Consider the following 19,409-nt stretch of genomic DNA (forward strand, 5'->3'; position numbering starts at 1 on the left):
AAGGGAAGGGTGTGTGACAATTGTGGACAGTCAAGAGGTCTGAGCAGCACTGCAGTGATGCTGTGGGGACCACAATGGAGGGACCCCCACCCTCCTCCCCTCTGGAGACACTTAGAAAGACATGGGTGATGCTATGGGTGCCTTCGGATCCCCCCCCACCCCGCCCTGTCCATCTGGATCCTGGAGGGACACAGACCAGGGAGACTGACTTCAGGAAGGCATGCCCAAGAGCACGTGACAGAGGACATTCGTATGATAACTCATCCACCTGTGCAGGCAGAGAGAGAGACAGCTCCTCTCCCAGCTGTGTTCTCAACCCGCTCAGTGAATGAGAGCCTCAAATCCTCCATCTGTTAAATGGAATAATAATTCTACTTGCCGCACTATGAATAGAAAGTTTTCCCCAAGTGCTTTGGGCTCACCTTTAAAGGAATTACCTAAACCTTAGCACACTCACTGCTGGGTTTTCTTGGCCACTGATCAACATAAATGGGTAATAATAAATTCCGCTATCTATCTTTGTTGAGAGATTAAAAGAGAGAGAGAATCCCACAGGACCTTGGTTCTAAAGTCCTCTGCTCTAGAAAATCTCTTCTGGGGAAAGGGTCTGAGGATTCACCCAGGGCTGACAGATGGCAAGAGATGTCTCTAGAATATTTTGGTTTTAAAAACCCCCTTCCCCGAACCATCTAGACTACTGCATTCTGCACAGAGGGTGAGAACAGAGTTGAGTTATTTCTTGGCTTTGGGACCCTGTACAAACATGGGGTGGATCCCAGGTGCATTTACTCACTCACTTATTCCTTTATTCCATAGCACCATACAGAGCATTCCTCACAGGCTCCCTACGAAGCATCCAGCCACCAACCCCAGGTGGTTTGCCACTGTCTGACCCCACACCAGCTCTCCCTGGCTGGGCTGCCCTCGGAGTCCGGTGGCCTGCCTGGCACCCTGACCCCCGCTCACATCTCTCACTTCCTCTGGTGCCTGGGATGAGGGGGCTGCCAGGCAAATGAAAGTTTTTTTCTGGTCTGTGTGTGTGTGTGTGTGTGTGTGTGTGTGTATGACACCCAAAGACCAAAAGCGAGAGAAAGAACAGAGGCTCCAGCAGTCACTCCGGTACCCTAACATGGGACCCTTCCTGGGGGTGAGGTCGACAGTGCTCCCGTCCAGGTAAAACCTCCCATCTCCCTAAGGAGTTTGTAAGTTTCTCAGGCAGAAGGACCTGAATTCCCTATCCTGCAGGGCTGTTTACACGACAGGGTTCTGTTGAATGGCAACTGAATAAATGATTGACTCAGGGGATCTGAGACACAGACCATTCACTCTGAGCTCCTGCTGACGTGGACAGATGCTGAAAGAGGCAGCCCTTGTCCTGCATAACGCGGGGCTGCTGTCTCCCACCTGGACTGAAGGTAGCAGGCGCCGAGTCAGAACAGCAGCGAAGACGCCGCCCCTGGAGCTTCAACGCCTATAAATTAACCTGAAGCGTTGGCTCATGGGACTGGGCCGCCACTTGCCACGGTTTGTAAAGCCAGATCCAGGAAGAACCAGACTGGAGGTGCCCTCTTGTTCCTGCTTAGGGGCTTAAAAGGCCCCCGGGGTCACCAGGGCATTCTCTCCCTTTCCTGCATCTTCCGTGGCCAGCCGGGAAACCAGCGCTCCCTGGGACTCACCTGAGCAGAGCCAACCTGTCTGTTCACCTTAAGGAAGAGCGTTTTACAAGCAGCTCCGTCCAACCATAGCGTGGGCTGCCTCCCACCACAGGGAGGGTAGGCCCCCTGTCTGCTAGCAAAGACCACACCACATGCCTGCGATGCCGTGAAAGGCCCCCCCACCCCTCCCCCGCCGGGTGAGCATTTGCACCTGCCAACCGGCCTCTAGGGTCTCTTCCAAACTGAAGATCCTTTGGTCCTGCGGTTTCAGGTCACGGGGCTCTGGACAGAATAGTCGTGAGACACAGACTCTGACCCCGCAAGAAAGAGCAATGGTTGAGAAACGCAACTGATGTGGTGTTGGAACCATCCTAACTAGCAGACCCAACGTGTGCCCGCTCGTCCGCTCCACGGGCGTGGAAGCTGGTCACAGGGTAGGCTGAGCCAGCTCGACCCCGCAGGTCTCCCTGACACTGTGTAGCGATGGCTTCCCTCCGGCCGGACTTCTGTTCTGCTGTCACCACCTGCCTCCCCGCCGAGCACCTTCCGCATTATCTGAAATGTGCCTTCGGTACACCATGTGTGTGAAAGGCGCTCACATAAAAGTGATTTTATGGCTCTGGCTTGGGTTTGTCAGCCAAGCAAACAGAAAGATCTCAGGAATAAAAGGGGCAATAAAATAATTACACGATGCTTTGAACTCATACTAAACGCCATCTGTATTTCAAAGTCCTCAATGGGTTTTACAAACAAGTTCAGAACTGTCTTTCCAGCCCCATAGTATCGGTGGGGAAACTGAGTCACAGCACCAGGAGGGCTGGAGAGCGCATAGGGTTAGTTCGGTGGGAGCGCACACCCCCTCCCTGACCAGATCTTTGCTCTGAGCGTAAATGTACAGACTCGGATCCGCAGGGGTGAATTCTACCCACACAGCACGGCTGAGCTCCAGCGGTGGCTCGTGGCCTCTGGAGCTGATAATGGTAATAAGGGTGTAGAGCAGTCTCCACGCTGACTGTACATCAGGCAGCACCGCCCCTGCGTCTCACTGCAGTCCGGTGAGCTTGGTATTGTCACCCTCCTGTGCACGTGGGGACAACATAGTGTAAGGAGGCGAATGCATTTGAACGGACTCCCCCCCACCTTGGAGGACGAGATGCCAGGATCTGGTCCCAGAACCTGCCTGTGAGCAATGAGGGATGCTGACTTCTGAGGAAAAGGACCCAGGCCACCAAGTTTTAGTTCATCACTCCAGTCCTCATTCCAAGGACAGATTCTGACAGGTTTCCCTTAGAGGTTAAGGAAACCGTTTAGGAGATAAACAGCTAATGAAGAAAACCAGGAGGCGAGCCAGAGCAGCATTGCTAAAGTCGTAAATATAAAGAGCTCCAAAAATTACAGGAGATTGTTAAGATGATGCAGGATATTCTCAAGCACTCATTGTTCTTGTTATCGTGCTATATAAAATTTGAAAACTGTCCCATGGAATGTATTTCAATTGTCTATGATGGGAGGAACTTCAGAGTCCAAAAGGGGACCCGGCTGGCTGAAGCACCCCCCACCCTGGCTGCCATGGCACCTAGCTGCTCCTTCCCGGGGGCACACATAGCCCCTCCCGGCTCCCAGCGGGACTCTGGCTAGCTGCCCACCCACCCACCTCCCCTTCCTCCTGGGCAGGCGGGGCTCCGCTTCCCAGCCTCCCTTGCAGCTAAGTAAAGCCAGGTAACCGGGTTCTGGCCAGCGGAACGGATTCCGGCCAATGTGACTTCTGACCAATGGGCATTTCTCAGCTGTCTTTCACTAACGTCAGTCTCCTGGATGTGAGCACCTGGGTGGCGGGTCTCGGATGCCCCGTACTGAGGATGCCTGAGGTTCCACCAGCCTGGAATCTAAAGGACTGGATGGAACAGAACCCCTTTCCCACGACCTGCCGCTTTTCAGGCACAGATGATTTGCTGTTTAGAGCCATCCTAACGAACAGGTCCACCGGGAGCAAGCAAATTCAATTCATGCAAAAGCTGGTCATGTGGATAGCTTAAAAAAAAAACTCGGAACCGTTTCGGGGACAGTTATAATATGTTCTCAAATGTCATACAATGTTAAAATAGCTAGCATTACCTTAACTAATAGAGCAATTTAGAGATAAGAATCCATCGTCTCGGGCTGAAAGTGAGAAATTCTATAGCCATCACCCCCCAACACAGTGGAAAGAAACCCGAGGCACAGAAATACCCCATTATTTCCCTTCTTTGTTGAGTTAGTGGCCTGTGACAAAACGCAACTCCTTCAGTTCCCTTCCCGGACACTCTAGGTTGAGGATGACAAATTGGCTCTGTCCTGAAGCCACCTCCAAGACCTGCACTGAGAAGGATTCTGGGGCCAAGTCAGGAAAGGGTATGGTGGTCAACAGACGTTCTCGGCCAAGTGTGGAGAGAGGCTGTGTGTGCCCGCCTGTCCCCAGACAGATTCCTTCAGAATCACTCAGGATGCCTGTTTGCAATTCAATCTCCAAGCCCCAACCCTCATCTTCCTAAAATTTACTGAGTTAAAATCTCAGGGTGTGGGCCCTGGAAAGCTCTATTTTTATCATGTTTCCATGGAATTGCGATAAAGAGCTTTGGAAGTCACCCACGAGAATGCAGGCTCCTACACAAGGCACTGTAGCACAGGAGAAAAAGTTCCAGGCAATCTTCACCCCCTGGAGCTGGGTGACCCCGGCTGAGTCACTTAACCTCTCTGTGCCTCAGTTACCTCATATTTAAATTAGGGATAATAATAGCCCCTTCATCGTAGGAATGTTAGGAAGATTAAATGAGATTTTACATAATAAACACTCAACAAATATTAGCTTTTATTGTATGATCTTCTTCTAAGCATCTAGAAGACGTATTTTGCCCACTGGTGTTGACACAGGTAAAAACACTGTTTTCTGAGATTTCCAGGTGCCCTGGGCAGCACAACTTTCCCCAAACAGTGTGAAAGATGGAAGCACTCAGGGCTCCGGGCAGCATGCTCTTTGCTCCCCACTCACTGCTGCCTCAATTCCACATCCGAGCTGGGTAAGGACCTTGGATAGGGAGCAGCATGTTGAGAGGAGCCTAGAGGAGAGGGGTGCGTGTGGATGCTGACTTGGTCGTGACGGGGAGGGTCTGAGTGCCCGGGACAGTAATGCCAGTGACCATGCTGGTCATGGCCATGGCAGGAAGACCTGTCACAGTGGCACATGATGGCGGCATGGTGGCATGCTGGCGGACAGTGTGACATGGGTGTCAGAGAACCACAGGCTAGGTCTTCCTCAAGCAAGAACTCCTCGCCTTAAGAGCTCGTCTGGATCGTGGCAGACTTACTATCTCTGCTTTATCGAGAGTCACACCCCAGCTCTTGGAAGCCATCTTTGAATAATACGATGATGCAGAAAGGAAAAGGAAAACTGCCCTCCTTGTGCCCCTCAAGACACAAGCAGACCGAACTCTTGGTTCTAGTTAACTTCATCAGGGAAGGAACCAGCTGAAGGATAACTGGTAACTCCCAAATCAATGCAGAGGTTTCCAGGAAGGAGCAGGAAGCAAACCACACCAGGATGTCAGCTGGTGGTCCAAGTCAGACGCGACCACAATTTGATGACAGCCGTGGCTCCTCCGGACCCCGAGCACCCTGCTGGTACCAGGGCACCCCTGCGCACAGTGGCTGGAGGCTGGGACGTCCATCCACCCCCTGGCGAAGTCTGCAAACCCCCAGGACGTCTCCTCAACCCACACTCAGAGTCCTGGGGGTGCTTCCCACTGGCCAGGCTTGGGTCCTGTGGCCGTACCCTCCTGCCAGGGGTCCAGGAGAGCAAGGAGCCAGCATTTTCTGTTTCCTGGCTGGTGATGGAGCCCAAATAGAAGTGGGTTCCAAGGCAGGGCAGCCAAAAACCAGGAAACGTTTACTGCATCCAGCTAATCCTGGCTCTTTGCCGCCATGAACACATGGAAAAGCAGAAAACTGACGTCTAACTGCTGGGCTTCTGTGTCCCTGGGCCCTTATAAGCAGGATGAGAGCGTAGAGGAGACCAGGCTGCCAGGGAGGAAAGGACATGGTGGTTGTCTGGTACGTGATCGCCTTTTCAGCGATGTGTCTAGAGCCCAGGGGACCTCAGCCAGTCCCAGGCAACAGGCTTGAGTACAAAGCTGCTGACTGGGAAGCCAGTGTGACCGCGGGACCCCGGGTGGTCGGGAGCCCAGGTGTCCCAGCCCCAACGCCCCGTGGAACCGCTCCCCAAACGAGGAGTCAGGAAGTCTGAGCTCTGGCCTGGTCCTGCCTTTAGCTCCTGGCACAGCTTTGAGCAGGCCTTTCAACTCCTGTGACTCAGTTTACTCAATTGCCAAATGAGATAATCACGTGGAGCTCAAAGGGCTTTGGAAATACTCTAATGAGTGTTTATAAAGCACTTTGTAGGAGTTTATAGTTACTTGAGCTGGGAAAGGAATTACAAATTATTCTGGAGTAAACAGTATTTACGATCCGGATTTTCACCAGTCAACAGGTTTTGCTGGATGTTGACAAGAACCATTGTAACAGGACACCCCGAGGTTCCATCAGTGCAAACTGGTTTCATGCGAAGCACCTCTCCTCCCTGAAAAGCGAATTACATGCTTCAGGGGGTCATTTGTGCATCTAATGTCCATTTCATGACTAATGAGCTAACGGAACAACTGAAGTCAGAAATAGAAGCCTGACACTCAGCTTTCTTCCTTTCTTTCTTTCTTTCTTTCTTTCTTTCAGGGCTTGGGGATGAAGAGAATAGGGATGTTTCAAAAGCCAGATAAACCTGATTTCTCTCCAGCTACATCGTCCAAGGCACACACTTCTGCTGGAACTTGCACTGCCAATGATGTTAAAGATAATCATTCACGAAGAAATACACACGTATTTCCTTTGGAAAGTTGGAATGAAAAAGGAGAGTACTTGTGTGTAGGGAGGGAAAGAATGAAACGGGGTGAGTCCCTGCACCAAGCTCTGGGCTTCCCCTCGCCCTGTTCCCCCGCCATTTGCACAACCCCATGGGTGCAGACATTCTAAGCGAGGTCAGCTGCCCGCTAGCGAAGTCACCCACGGCCAGGGCACAGCCGATCATGCTTATGCCAGCTGTACCCATCTCTGATTCTGTGTTGTCACTGCCACTGCTACACCACCATCCACCTGGTTACAAAGTACACAAGGGCTGTACAAGTATCCCAAACGCTCTTCTGTTCCGGTACCCAACAATCAGCACCCTCAGCCACCAGCCGAAGGATGCAGGCAGGATGTGGAGGATGAGTGAGAAAGGGAGTTTTGGGGGCAGAAGTTGGGGCTCTCTGGCTTTTCTTGGGTTGGCAGGAGGAGAAGGGGGTGGGGCGGCAGGAAAAGAGGGACTCTTCCAACTGTATTGCCCTTTGTTTTAAAGACCAGCCTGATTCTGCAGAATCATTTAACGTGAGCCATGAAACCTCTTCCCCCGAATCATTGCCCGGAGGAGGGGCTGGGCTTCCTACCTCCGACCCACAGTTAGAAGGAAGAAGATGGAAAAATGGAACCTGGCATCTTAGAAGACAGTGTCCCTGTCCACAAAGCCACAAAGCGTTTGCCTAGAAGAGAGAGAACACACCCACAGAACGAGTCGGGTCCAGAGCATTTCCCACACACCCCCCGCCTGGCCCTCACGACCCCCATGGTCTGACGGCCAATCTCCATTCCCATCACAGACTGTCCCTTCCAACTCACTCAGTGCACTTCCGCTGGAATCCCCACCCTGTGCTACGTGTGATGTTTATCAAAGGATGCGAAGGACTCATCCCTGGCCTCAAGGAGTTTATCGTCCAGAGGGGAAGCAGAAAAAAAAACATGATATTCATTCCAGAAAAGTGTTTTAGAGGGGACATGAGTGGAAGTGCCCTGGAAGAACATTCCATCCTGCTCAATTCAAGCAGACGCCTTGCCGTGCAAAAAAAGCCTTATGTTTGCAGCTCCAGGCGTGGGCTGTCACGTCCTCTCTGTCCTCATTGTCTTCCAGGCCTCAGCTCCCTTTGGGTGAAGTCTTTGTCCCCTGGTGTGTCATCGATGCTGCCTCATCCAGGAAGTTTCCCTCAATGCCCCCCACTCTCTCTCCTTGGAGCTCTTATAACTCTGCTTGGTGTCTCCTTTTTGGCCCTTCTTCTTTTCTGCCCAGTTATTCACACATTTGTCTTTCTGCCCAGATAGCACTGCCCCGCCCCACCAAGGGCGGGGACCATGCCTCGCACAGGGGAGGTGTTCAGTAAATACTTGAGGGCTTCAGTCAAACCCTACTGAAAATCTTATCAAGTGAAATAATGAGGGGACGTAATTCTACCTACTGACGTTAAAAGATTCCTGTAAGAAAGTACTGACTTTAAAAATAACTGAATCACCATGCTGTACACCAGAAACTAACACAACATTGTACATCAGCTCTGCTTCTATAAACAATTTTTTTCAATTTAAAAAGTTTTAAGGGGGACGGTAGAGCTCAGTGGTAGAGTGTGGCCTAAGCATGCATGAGGTCCTGGGTTCAATTCCCCGTCCCTCCGTTGAAAAACAAACAAATAAATAAATAAACCTAATTACCTCCCCCTAAAAAAATTTTTTTTAATTTTAGAAAGTTAAAAAAAATTTTTTAATTAAAAAAAAATTTTATTGAGGTATAGTTGATTTACAATGTATAGCACAGGGAACTATACTCATATCTTATAATAACTTATAATAAAAAAGAATATGAAAGAATATAAGTATAAAACTGAATCACCATGCTGTACACCAGAAACTAACACAACATTGTAAATCAACTATGCTTCAACACATTTTTTTTAATTTAAAACATTTTTTAAAATTTTTGTTGAATTATAGTTGATTTACAGTGTATAACACAGGGAACTATGTTCAGTATTTTATAATAACTTATAATGAAAAAGAATATGAAAGAATATAGATGTATAACTGAATCACCATGCTGTACACCAGAAACTAACACAACATTGTAAATCAACTATACTTTAACAAACTTTTTTTTTAATTAAAATTTTTTTTTATCGAAGTATAGTTGATTTACAATGTACAGCATGGGAAATTATATTCAATATCTTATAGTAATTTATAATGAAAAAGGATATGAAAGAATATATAAATGTATAACTGAATCACTATGCTGTACACCAGAATTAACACAACATGGTAAATCAACTTCAATAAATATTTTTTAAAAATTAAAAAAAAAATTTTTTTTGGAAGCAGATAGTAAGTTAGACCATGCAGTCTGATGGCACGTCCGTAAATGTAGGTGTGTGTGGTTTCAGTCGGGTCCCAGCAGGACGCAGTGTCCATCCATGCGATTCCCATGAAGCAGCCGTAGTGAAGGGCCCACACGGGGAGCCGTGGGCACAGGTCAGTGGGCAGACAGGAGGGGGACGCCCAGACCAGCGCCAGGGAAGCCGTCACGGCCGTGTGCACGAAGAATGAGGAGGAGATGCTGTGTCCCGGGCCTGGTCAGGACTGGAACCTCTCAGGAGGGGCCGGGAGTAGAAAGTGAAGTCCACTGGGATGTGGTGGAGAAAAGAGCAGGGTCCCGGCTTCACTGCCTTCTACAGGCCTTGTTCTGGCCGGTGCGTCCCACTGGCTGGACGTGACAGGGAGCCAGGGCGGGGAGTGCGAGGGAGCCCGGGCTATGCCACGCCGGGCAGGGCTCCGGGGCACGGGGCAGGGCAGGGAGGCAGGAGGCGGTCTGGAGCTCTGCGGAGGCTGCGCAGGACACACGCAGGACAGGGAGCCAAGGGTGTTCCGGGAGCTGCGTGGCAGTGCGGTTATGAAGGCCGGTCACCTTGGTCCTCGTTCCTTTTCTTCACTTAGTTTTTTCACGATGAGCATACCCTGTCTCCATGACCAACGGGAAAAATCAGGACTTTTCATGGAGCACTCTGACCTCTAGAAATCCGTGCGGGCCCAAAAGAGAACAAAATGAAAGGCATATTTAATAAATCGCCATCTGGACTTTGAAAATCTCCTCAAAATGTTTTCAGTCTCTAAACTTGTAAAGTCGAAGTCATACTCAGCCGTTCATGCATTTATCCGCTCATCGATTATTCATTCCACAAACATGTCCCACGCTGGGCCCGGGCAGACGCAGCCCTGGACGCACGAAGCCTCAGCTCTGGCAGAGAAGAGAAGCAGGGAGCACAGAGCTGCGTGCCCAGTGGGGACGGGGTAGCCCCGCGGTAGAGCAGGTGCCCAGCACGCACGAGGCCCTGAGTTCAAGCCCCCGTCCCTCCATTAAAATAAGTGAGTAGATAAATCTAATTACTCCTCCCCCCCGAAACCCCCAAGCAAATAAAAAAAGCTAAAAACAACTATGTGCCCAGGTGAAGGTGAGGGGGCCCTGTCCCACCAGGAGCAGGTGACGCTGCCCAGACACCCAGCATCGTGGCCTCGTCCCTGGCCCAGAGAAGGGCCCGGGGAGCCCCCTCCGGCCGTCTTGCCAGGCGGTATCACTCCTTCTCCCTGGAAGGCCAGAGTCAGGTCGGTGTCTCCGTTTCTCCTGGGCTAACTGTTCAAACCCAGACTGGGGCTAGGCAATGGGACAATGGATTTAGTTTTAAAACTCGCTTTAAAAATCAACAAACTAAGGGGTGGGGTACAGCTCAGTGGTAGAACACATGCTTAGCATGCACGAGGTCCTGGGTTCAATCCCCAGGACCTCCAGTAAAAAAATTAAAGAATCAGCAGACTAAGCGGGAATTTCATAAACACCAGCCAAGCCGTGAAGCTCTGTGAGTCGGCTGTCTCCAGGTCCCATCCTTGGTTCTGTCTTTTTGCTCTGTAACCCACCCAGGATGCAGGCCTCTGTTCTGCTGGGCCTGATGTTTAAAGGGTTCATCCCCGCACTGGCCTTGGCCGTCCTCTTTGTTAGCAGCTCCTATGTTCTCAAATGTGAGGACCCTTTTTGAACCCCCAAAGTTTGGCACACTCTCATGGGATAGTGGTTGCATGTCTAAAATTTCTTGATTAAGAAAATAAATAATGACAAAAGTCTGTAACGAATGTAGGTATGCTTTCAAATAAATAAATGTGCATTTTATTAATTATAACCATCTACATATATTTGAAAAATGAAAGCTCATATGGGTGGGAGCTGTTAGTTATTTAGTCACTCTAAACACTGACCCTCTTCTGCAAAGCCCTTTCCAATCTTCAAAGGGAAGAGCCCTGAAGCCCTGAGACCTCAGACACATCCCTCCTCTGTTCTTCAGCCCCTTGATGCACCACACGGCAGAGAAAAGGACCAGCTGAGACAGTGAGGTTCATCTGGGGGTGGAGACCCTTGGTCTGCAGGAGACATCCTTCTATCAAAATCTGATGTCATGAGAGCAGCACCAACAAGTCGCTTCATTGGTTAAGAAACTCAATTCCAATGGCAAATGGAAGGATGGATGCGTGCAGAAGAGAGAGGGATGTTTGGTGATTCATTTCAAATACATGGAAGCCCATTGGGAGCTTGAATAAATCTTTTAAAAATAATTGATAGGAACCAAGCCTCTCGTTCAGTGTTTATAAGTCAGAGATTAAACTCCATGGCCACCTGTATCCAGAGGGAACTCTAATTTGAAAAGATACGTGCACCCCAAAGTTCACAGCAGCACTATTGACAATAGCCAAGACGTGGAAACAACCTACATGTCCATCCACAGATGACTGGATAAAGAAGCTGTGGTATATTCTACTGAGCCATAAAAAAGAATAAGATAATGCCATTTGCAGCAACATGGATGAAACTGGAGATTGTCACTCTAAGTGAAGTAAGTCAGACAGAGAAAGACAAATGCCATAGGATATCACTTACGTGTGGAATCTAAAAAAAAAGACACAAATGAACTTATTTACAAAACAGAAACAGACTCATGGTTACCAGGGGGGTGGAGAAGGGGAAGGGTAAAATGGGAGCTGGAGATTTGCAGATGCTAACTACTGTATATAAAATAGACAAACAGCAAGTTTCTTCTGTACAGCACAGGGAACTATGTCCGGTATCTTGTAGTAACCTATGATGAAAAAGAATGTAAAAAGGAATATATGTATGTATACGGATGACTGAGGCATGATGCTGCACCCCAGAGATTGACACAACATTGCAAACTGACTCTATTTCAATTAAAAAATAAAAGTAGAAATAAAAATTTTACTCATGCCCATGATCACTTCACCCCTTTCCTCCTATAGTTTCCCAGGTCAACTATAATTCTCAAGGCAGTAAACGCTCAAAATTGTGAGCTAGGAAAAGAATCAACTCCTTGGAAGAAATAGGAAATCCTCTATCTAGACCAAACCACACATATTAGCGAATTAAACGTCATCATTTAGAGATGATGAAAACTCAAGTGACTTCCTAGAGCCTTGTTGTAGGACTTTAGAGCTGTTGGTGGCTCAAGTGAATTCAGGTGAGACAAACAGGGTTTTCGGATGGCCATCTGTCCGAAGGCCACTTGCTACTTAACTGTTGGGCACCCCAATCATTTAATTCAGGATGAGAGAAATGACTTTTCTTCCTGGGATGGGCGCTGCACTTCCATAGGTCACGGGCTACAGAAAAGTCAAGACCATCATCAGAAGTGGGCTTGGAAGACGCAGGGAGGGCGGCTGGTCCTTCAACACACATCATCTACACCATCCCCAAGGAGCGGCCAGGCTGAACTGTCCCTCGGACCAGAACGACCTCAGATGCCTTTTCCCATTAGTCTTTTCCTCTCAGAGCCAGCAGGATTCATGACCAATATGGTTTGTCCCATCTGTCAGTTCGGAGATGCGGTAAGAGACAAGTGAGTTGTAAGACAGCTGAGAGTCAGCCCTTTCTGAAGGACATCCCAGAACGTATTTGGGCAACATAAGTTCTCAACTCCAAAAGTTAAAATTACCCGAGTTTGACATTGTTGTTGAATGCCACACATGGAAATAATAAAATTAACTCTTGGTTGAAAAGAACTGAAAAATACAAACTTCCAATTAAAAAATAAATAAGTCTTGGGGATGTAATGTACTGCATGGCAACTATAACTCATAAAACTGCATTGAATATTTGGAAGTTGCTAAGACAGTAAATCTTAAAAGTTCCCACCACAAGAAAAAATATTCTGTAACTATATGTGGTGATGGATGTTAACTAGACGTATTATGGTGGTGATTGCACAGTATATACAAATACAAAATCATTGTGTTGTATGCCTGAAATGAATATAATGTTGTATGTCAATTATACATTAACTTAAAAAAACAAAAAGGTAACTCTCTGTAATCTCACTGATGAATAGAAGCCCAAATAATCCGAAGGGCAGATAATAATAGTAAAATTTGTCTGACCTGAAAATGAAGTTATTGTATTTTATACAGAAGCTTCAGTTTTCAAATACACTTTGATCTAGGTAAACACATATATTAAATTGTGTCCTGGTACAAAGCCTTTGATGTGGAGGGGATGTGACCATCCCCTCCGTGTGCATCCTGGATGACAAGGATGCTCCAGAGGGAAAAGCTGGCTTCCTGGGTAATGCACCAGGTTGGAGAGAACACGGATAAATCCCAGCTGTCTGACTGGCAAGATTTAGAGTCGCTCACTTGAGTGAGTAACTCACCAGAAAGCGGGCTGATGCTTGCTTGGAGGATGAACGGGGCGGAAGTTTCGTCTTGTCCTCCATCACTCCCCACTGGCTGAGACTCTGCTGGGAGTCAGTCAATTGCTCCCTCAAGACTTCAGTACACGATCTAGACACAGTCACTTCCCCCTGCTTACTTTGCTCCCTGAAGATACGGATGGCTGCCTGGACCGGACCCTAGCTTGCTGCTGGTTCTCTGCAGTACAAGGACTGGCAGCCAATCCTTCTAAGGTTGTCTGCAACATCTGTGCTTCCCTGAGGTCCGGACGGACAACATCTCCTGCTGTTGCGTGTGCAGACTCACCTTCCCATTGTTTTATATTGTCACACTGAGAAAACTGGACCCAGATTCCACATGAGGCCAAAGGGGAAAAATAGAGCCTCTTAAGGGAAAGTCTGTAGAACATAAAATTAAAATGCCTTTGGAGTCCCGGACATATGGCAATACTTCAAGGTGTGGCCAAGAGAGGGGAAGGGGTGGGCAGACCCCTGGAATAATGGAGCTTGTGAGTACGTTAATACATAGGGGAAATGTTTCTAAATATCATCCAGTAACGCAGCCCTCGCCTCCAACCACCGAGATAATAAATATCAGTGCCTGCATGTAACTGACTGCAGAGCCAAGATCCCGGAATTCTCAGCGTAACTGCCAAGGACGCCGAGTGTGCATCCAAGCGCTTCAGTAAATCCATCTAGAATAGTCTGTCCTCTGATGTCCCAGCCAAAGAGAAAACCTGTTCCCAGACCCCGCAGAGGTTTTAGAAACTGCGTAACAATTCACCAAGGAGACATCGAGTGTATTTGCCTGCACGTGAAATAATTGTGACAGAAAGGAACCAATTACGGGCCCATCTGCAGTTCATTAATATGATCTGTTGAAAAGGAGGCCAAATTCACCAAGTCAGCCCGAAAGTCTAAAAATAGGACGAATGTGAGCTTGGCCCAGGGCATGTGAAGCAGTAAAAGATCCTTCCATCTGCTGGAGCAAGGGTCCCTGGATGCGTCCTCACACTTCACTCCTTATCCTCGGTGGTGGCTGAAAAAATGGAAGCATTTCTTTCCTTTCTGGAAAAAGAGAAGAACATTCCATGAGGATCACTGTGGCCAAAAATGCCATTGTGTCCTGGTGCAGAATAAACAGATGTGGTTGCCTGATATCACAAATCCTACATGTCCCAGAGGTCTCTCAAGGGGCCTCCTCTCAAATGCTTCAAAGGGCCACATCTCGCTTGAAGAGATGCAGAAGGTACCAGGGCAGGAATTGCCAAAGTGCGGTGTAGACCGTGATGTTAGGCAGTACCTAGACGAATAATTTTTTCAGAGTTGGATTTCTTGTGATGTTAGGGGGAAAAAGTGTAGCTTACACAACCAACCTGTAACTCCAAGACGTTCCTTAGGGTTAAGACAGAGCTAAAATAGATTGTAAATTTCTAAGGGCAATTATTCAAATCTATAGAGACTAAATAAATTGGTAAAGGTGGTGTGCAAAGATGCAGAAAAGGAAAGCAGAAGGTGGCACACGGATGGCTAGAAACTGGAAAATACTATTCTAGGGCTGGAGCCAGGTGGTTCCCCCGGCTTGGGCCAGTTGTATGGTGCACACACACACAAAATATATGTAAATGTGTGTGTGTGTGTGTGTGTGTGTATAACTGACTCATTTGCCTGTACACCTGAAACTAACATTGTAAATCAACTACACATCAATACATTTTTTTAAAGCATTTTCATTATTTGAATGCAGACTCACCAAGATCTCTGAAGTCTCAGTGGCCTTCCTCCCCATCTGGGACCGCAGCAAAGTTGAAAGAACCACTTGGTTTTCTCACGACATTGAGAAGCCTTAATCCAAAGGGACTGAGCAACAGACGGAAACTCCTTTTCTGATCTACCATCTCTAGGCCCAAATCCCTGACGTTGAACCGAGTGTCCTCAGTGGCCTGGAGGACATAACAAAGACAACTTGGCTCTGTTGAACCAGCCTGAAGCTACAGGTACAGGGAAGGGGTCCCTGTGGGTTTTCAACACAGAACAAACAAGAGCCCTGGAACCAGCCTGTCCACTTCCCAGGATGGTGAGGGCTGCCCAGTAGGAGGCAGGAGGATGTAGCCAGATGGAATTGTGATTTCGGCGAGAAGGAAAGAGGGGACTGCAATTTGATGGGGAGGGGACTGGGGAGTTTAGACAGCTCACACGGCGAAAAGAAGAGTCTGGCGCCTTTTCACTTACCACTAAAGCTCTCGTCTCTGGTTAAATAAACTGTGGCCACGATGGGAGACCACGTGGCTGTGAAAAGGAAAGCGTCAGAGCACAGCTCAGCCTGATTTTGCTTTTGTGGAAAAAGAAAGGATTTGTACACGCTGGGAAATAAACAGAGTATTCTTGAACAGATTTACCAAAACTGGTAACGACGGTTGCTGATCTAAGCTGGGCTGGTAGGGGAGGGGGCACCCAGCCTGGAGAGGAAGTTTTTAAGCTCCGCTGTATAGGTGTCGGTGGGTTGGCAAGTTTTGCAATGACCTATGTTGCTTTGATAACAAAAGCCTTTTGAATGATAGCAGACAATGGGGAAATATTTTAAAGCCTAGGTCAGGGCCCCGGGAATATTAGGCCGTGAACATATATCAGAGTGAGATGTTCATTTGCATCGACCGAATAATCACAACACACATTACGTGATGATCATCACGACATACACTTGCGTTTACACAATAATTATAATACAGAATGCTGATTGCTTCACATCGTCATGGAACCTTGGGCAGAAGCCCAGGCATGGACAAAGCCCTCCCAGTAGCCAGGGGGGACGAGACTGGATAACCCCCAATCCCACCCATGAGAGAGCCCCTCTCTCGCGGGCTGTCAGCACGGCCAAGGGTTATGTATGGTGCTAGACTAGTTGCACCACATACACTAGCTCTGATCCTCACAGAACTCTCGGAGGTGGCTTCTACATGCCTGTTTTACAGATGAGGAAATTGAGGCTTGAGAAGTTGACCCCTTATTGTGATGGATTGACTAATGGTCCAGCAGCACTCCGCTCCCCTCCCACACGAGAGAATCCTCACTGGGGTCTCACTTCGCAGTCCTCCAACTCAAGGAAATGTGAACAGAAGCGACTTGTGTGGTTCACGTGGTAAGAGGTGTCCTCTCCCTCACCTCCTCCCTCCACGCAGAGGTCCCCAAGCCCCCAGGGGATGGCTGAGCAATGAGCCGGAAGGAGCCTGGCTCCCCGAGTCAGCACCTGAGGGGAGTCGCCCACTGCCCTGAACAAGATGTAAATATCAGTGCTCAGACTCTGAAATTCGAGGGTTTATTTGTTACCTCTCCAAGTGTTACCCCACATCATGCAACAACTAAAAGGTAGCATCAGAATGTCATTAGATTACAAAGCATGAAGTGCAGGGCTGGGAGGCCAGGGCCATTAGTCTTCCAGCCCATGCCCTTCCTTCCATGCTGAAATGCCCCCTAAACCACACCATAGATCTGCCAGGGCCAGGGCCAGCAAGCAGCCCAGAGGGGGGCCCTGGATGGAAGCCGAGCAGAAAAACAAGAGTTGTCAGTGCAGACAGCACTCCCAGCCCTGCAGCACCTCCTCAGATGAGCTGAGGGTGGAGGTGGCCTCCCAGACAGGCTGTCACGGCCACCAGCTGATCAGCAATGTCACCGAGAATCTCTATACCAGGGAAGGCTCTGATCTCAGCTTCACCTCAGTTCTCTTCCAGCACCCTAGCATGTGCTCTGCACAACCAAACATGAACCACACCCTGCTTCCAACCTGCCTACCTCTGGGGGAGCCTGCTGGGTGGCAGGCAGCCTCCCTCACTGACTCGTACCCCAGTTCTTGTCAAGTCACACTGCGGATGGGGAGGATGAGCCCCCCAAGAATCCAAAGAGGTGGCTGTCTAGCCCAAAGAGGGGCTGGAGGTGGGGCTTAGGATGGGAGCTGCAAAATACTCTGTATCCTAGAAGATGTTCTATCCCCTACAAAGTTCCCAGTGTTTTGTAGATTTGACCGTGTCGTGGTGATTGGTAGAACTGGATCTGACCAATGTGGTTTATATACAGAGTGGAATACTACTCGGTCATGAAAAAGAATGAACTATCACCACTTGCAACAACATGGCTGGACCTAGAGATGATCATACTAAGTGAAGTAAGTCAGACCAAGACAAATATACATGATACTACTTATATGTGGAATCTAAAAAAATGATACAAATGACCTTATTTACAAAACAAAAATAGACTCACAGACATAGAAAACAAACATGGTTACCAAAGGGGAAAGGGTGGAGGGAGAGATAAATTAGGAGTTTGGGAATTAACAGATACACACTACTATATACAGAATAGATAAACAACAAGATCGTACTGTATAGCACAGGGAACTACATTCAATATCTTGTAATAACCTATATTGAAAAAGAATACATACATATATATATATAAAACCAAATAACTGCTGTATACCAGAAACTAAGACAACATTGTAAATCAACTAAATTTCAATTAAGAAAAAAAAAGGATTCAATCTGACCAAAAATTTAAAAATTAGCCACTCCAATACATTGTGGTCCATCTTCTGTGAGCACAAGACACATGGAAATACTGATCTGTGTTCACTCATTTGCCAGGTGTGGGCCCGTGAGAGCAGAGACAGGGTCTGGGTTTGTATACCACGGCACCACTGGACCCCAGAAGGCTCCCTGGAACGTGGTGGGTACCCCACAAAGAGCTGTCCTCTAGCGAGGGGTCCTCTTAATGAGCTGCAGATAATCAGAAGCCCTTCATCTTTGGGGAATGTTGGATGTTGCTTCAATCATGAGTGTAGCCTTGGACTGATTTGTACAGAGATAGCCCTCCCAATGAAAAGGATGTCTACTGGTAACCCTTCATGCAAGGGGAAGGAAGCAAGGCAAGAGGACTTGTTCCAATGGTCCCCTCCTCCACCAGTGACACTGGGGATACACGGAAAGGAAGCCTTCATCCCTGAGCTGATCATTAACCCCGGCTCTGCTGGACCACATGGCTTCCCGACACCGTGTCTGGGAGAAGAGCCTGCCAGCAACAGACTTGGCATCTGTGTGAGGCCCCAGAGCCTGAGTGACAGCCACATCACCTCCCACTGCATGACTCCTGTGACAACCACAGGGCTGGCCGGTGGTCAGAAAACAGAAGTGAGGCCCAAAGCCCAGCGACAAATGAGGAACTGCCCATCAAAACCGGTCATGGTCCACAGGGGAGCGAAAGCTCTGGGCTTACATGGTAGGCCTGGAGAGAGGCGCTTTTCTAATATTTTCCAAGACCTAAGCCTTTTTTTCTTCTTCTTCTTCTTCTTCTCCTTCTCCTTCTCCTTCTCCTTCTCCTTCTTCTTCTTTTTTTCTCAAAAGCCTACACGAGGAACTGTTACACAGAGGCCATGTTACAGCAATTGCTTCATGAAAGTTGCATCAGTTTTCAGAGACAATAGTAGCATTTAATTACACCAGAGACCCAGGAGATACAAACATTCTGAAAACGCAAACCAGTAAGTTCCCTTTTCAATTCTAGGTATTTCATTGATGCAACCATAAGAAGCTATGAAATTTCTTAAGAAAAAAAGGTCATCAGTAATATTATCTTAGGGTAAAACAACTAATTACAGTTTTTTTAAAGAAAAAGAATTTTTAAAAAATATTTACTTACTACTGTATTATTTAATTATTTTATTTTGTCAGGTAGGGGGAGGTAATTAGGTTTATCGCCTTTTAGGGGAGGGACTGGGGACTGAACCCAGGACCTTGCGCATGCTAAGCACGCACTCTACCACTGAGCCATACCCTCTCCTTGAGAGTGTTTTTTTCTATTCTGGCTTTTTAAAGAAACAGAATAGTTGGAAATATTTCTTGACTAAGTAGCGTGTGTGCATTTATCAGTGGTATCATTTTCTGGCTTCTAACAACACTATTTTCTGTATGTTGACGTAGTAAATAATCTGACAACAGGAAGCTTCCTCCCATGTGGAGGAAACATTTGCTCCAGGCCCTCTTCTGGGCTGAGGGCAGAGCAGTGACCAGAGCAGCCCTCTAGGGGCTTGTATTTTGGT

General features: G+C 48.0%; 1 long non-coding RNA gene across 1 annotated transcript; it reads right to left on the reverse strand.

The window, feature by feature from the left end:
* Positions 1-11,643: 11,643 nt before the first annotated feature.
* On the reverse strand, positions 11,644-18,960 carry LOC116667285. The gene is made up of 3 exons (XR_004324130.1): positions 18,587-18,960; positions 15,072-15,261; positions 11,644-14,386 (listed from the first exon to the last, which is right to left on the reverse strand). It is a non-coding gene; the product is annotated as an uncharacterized LOC116667285 (long non-coding RNA).
* Positions 18,961-19,409: the final 449 nt, after the last annotated feature.

This window comes from Camelus ferus, chromosome 11 (genome assembly GCF_009834535.1).
Source record: "Camelus ferus isolate YT-003-E chromosome 11, BCGSAC_Cfer_1.0, whole genome shotgun sequence".
NCBI classification, from domain to species: domain Eukaryota; kingdom Metazoa; phylum Chordata; class Mammalia; order Artiodactyla; family Camelidae; genus Camelus; species Camelus ferus.